The 2,932-nt window shown below is 39.3% G+C and overlaps 1 non-coding gene across 1 annotated transcript; it reads right to left on the bottom strand.

The window, feature by feature from the left end:
• Positions 1-910: 910 nt before the first annotated feature.
• LOC116894859 lies at positions 911-1,017 on the bottom strand. The gene has a single exon (XR_004387073.1). It is a non-coding gene; the product is annotated as a U6 spliceosomal RNA (small nuclear RNA).
• Between the last annotated feature and the right edge of the window lie 1,915 nt (positions 1,018-2,932).

Below are 2,932 nucleotides of genomic sequence, written 5' to 3'. Positions count from 1 at the left end.
TCATAAAATCATTGTTTTTAATAGCGGAGTAGTATTCTACTGTGTAGATGTACCACATTTTCTGTATCCATTCCTCTGTTGAAAGGCATCTGGGTTCTTTCCAGCTTCTGGCTATTATAAATAAGGCTGCTTTGAACATAGTGGAGCATGTGTCTTTGTTGTATGTTGGGACATCTTTTGGGTATATACCCAAGAGAGGTATAACTGGGTCCTCAGGTAGTGCAATGTTCAATTTTCTGAGGAACCTCCAGACTGGTTTCCAGAATGGTTGCACCAGTCTGCAATCCCACTAACAATGGAGGAGTGTTCCTCTTTTGCCACGTCCTTGTCAGCATCTGCTGTCATCGAAGTTTTTGATCTTAGCCATTCTGACTGGTGTAAGGTGAAGTCTCAGGGTTGTTTTAATTTGCATTCCCCTTATGGCTAAAGATGTTGAACATTTCTTTAGGTGCTTCTCAGCCATTCGGCATTCCTCAGCTGTGAATTCTTTGTTTAGCTCTGAACCCCATTTTTTCATAGGATTATTTGTCTCCCTGCAGTCTAACTTCGTGAGTTCTTTTTATATTTTGGATATAAGGCCTCTATCAGTTGTAGGATTGGTAAAGATCTTTTCCCAATCTGTTGTTTGCCCTTTTGTCCTAACAACAATGTCCTTTGCCTTACAGACGCTTTGCAATTTTATGAGATCCCATTTGTTGATTCTTGATCTTAGAGCATAAGCCATTGGTGTTTTGTTCAGGAAATTTTCTCCAGTTCCTATGTGTTCCAGATTCTTCTCCACTTTTTCTTCTATTAATTTGAATGTATCTGGTTTGATGTGGATGTCCATGATCCACTTAAACTTTAGCTTTGTATTGCTTTTAAAATTCTTTCTGTGTTTTGTGCAGTTGGTGTCTTAATTATTATATGAAAACACATGGAATGCTTCACAAATTTGGGTGTCATGCTTGTGCAGGGGCCATGTTAATCTTCTCTGTATCATTCCAATCTTAGTATATGTGCTGCAGAAGCGAGCACCTCCCAGTCTATCATAATGTGTTTTTTGTAACACCAAGGAAGTTATCTAGGTGTCAATATCCAATCACATGAATACAGCTAGTAGCAAGGCTATGTCTTTATGACTCAGTTAGTTTAAGCCTGGATGTATTGGTGACTTAAAAGGACTAGACCATTATATTTTAGAGGGTGTCAGGTTTGTCATCCAGTCCTCATGGGATCCCTGAGTCTTTTGTAGGGGTCTGGTCAGTGGGAACCTATCAGTCTTATCAGTCCTTTCAGGGAGTCTTTAGACAGAAGTTTCTTCCTGCTGGTTGGGTTCATCTTGTACTGCAAACGGGTATGTGGTGAATTCCTGCTGCAATCCTGTTGACTTTCAGGGAGGTGAGTGTGGTAAAGATGATAATATAGGGACTTTTTTTTTTATTGAAACTATAATAACCCCTGGCTCTAGGGGCATCTTTTTCATAGAGAACAAGACGTTTATTTATTTTTTTCTGATTTTTTTCTTTATTAACTTGATATTTCTTATTTACATTTCGATTGTTATTCCCTTTCCCTGTTTCCGGGCCAACATCCCCCAACCCATCCCCCTCTCCTTCTATATGGGTGTTCCTCTCCCCATCCTCTCCCCATTACCACCCTCCGCCAACAATCATGTTCACTGGTGGAGAACAAGACATTTAAACCAAACATGTTTATGAGACCATTGAATATCTTCAAGATCATATATTAAGTGATAATATTTGAACTCAGTAATGACCTCTCTCTATATGTTAAGAACAATGCCAGGGGTGGTATCATGAGCATATTTTTAAAAGGGGTGATTCCCATCTGGTAAAGGGAGTTTCATACCTGGTGGAGAGCAAAGAGAAGGAGAGTTACTCAGTCATTGTCAGTCTCTAAGTTCAATTTACGTAAGTTCTGTTTTTGAGTCATGTTCATATTTTCTATCTGTGTTGAGCTCTAGGGTCTATATGCATAACAACCAAACAGCTATTGATGGCTTTATTTTTGAACAGGATGAAAGATGAATTACAGGAGTCAGGTTATCTAGACCAGGGCTTGATGGTCCATGAGAATTCTCCAATATCCTTGGTCAAAACCAAGAGAGAGAGAGAGACAGAGAGAGACAGAGAGAGACAGAGAGAGACAGAGAGAGAACAGTGATGGGATCTAGCAATGACGAAGATCATTCCTATGAAAGTGGGTGCAGTCTTTGGATAGTCACCAGTTATTAGTATCGTGATCTCATCTAATGTGTTGGGCTGTGAAACAGGCAGTTAATTGTTCTGCTTCTTTTAAGAGAGACATACCTCGTATGCTGCGATATTTACTCACTGGGTATACAGTGAGATGTGATGAACTTTTGATATATGTACTGGAAATAATCAGAATTTTTTCATTCATTGTATGCATATCAAGAAGTATCATCAGTAGAAGATTAATATTGTGGCTTGTTTGCAATGATGGTTCTCAGGCTATTGAGGCAATTCCAAAAATCCACATTTTAAATTCATGCATGCATATTAACTCCCCTGTGCATAGCACTGTGGGGTTGGCATAGCTGCCCTGCCTTCTGAGTCATGCATCACTGTTTTTCAGGTTAGAATTCTTGTCTCCTGAGACACTAGGTGTCTTAAAGTTGCTGAGAAACTGGCATACTTCCTCAGATAAGAAAGCATTCAGACCATTTTGGGTTCCTCTGTATGTTCCTTTAGAAGTGACAAAAGTGTGGAACTTTGAGAAGACAATTTGTGTAGACTTTATCTTTTGTACCCTCTGAACTTTGTAAATATTACTGCATGCTGGCACCTACAACTGTACTAATCATTGCATTTGCCACTACATTCCATTCCTGATAAGGGTATAAGAAGTCAGATTGTTCTCTAGAAAATTGCCATAGCCTCAGTCTTGCTTTTGTCCCATAAAAACA

The sequence above is a fragment of the Rattus rattus genome, chromosome 2, assembly GCF_011064425.1.
Source record: "Rattus rattus isolate New Zealand chromosome 2, Rrattus_CSIRO_v1, whole genome shotgun sequence".
NCBI classification, from domain to species: Eukaryota; Metazoa; Chordata; class Mammalia; order Rodentia; family Muridae; genus Rattus; species Rattus rattus.
This window is presented reverse-complemented; position numbering and strand designations above follow the sequence as displayed.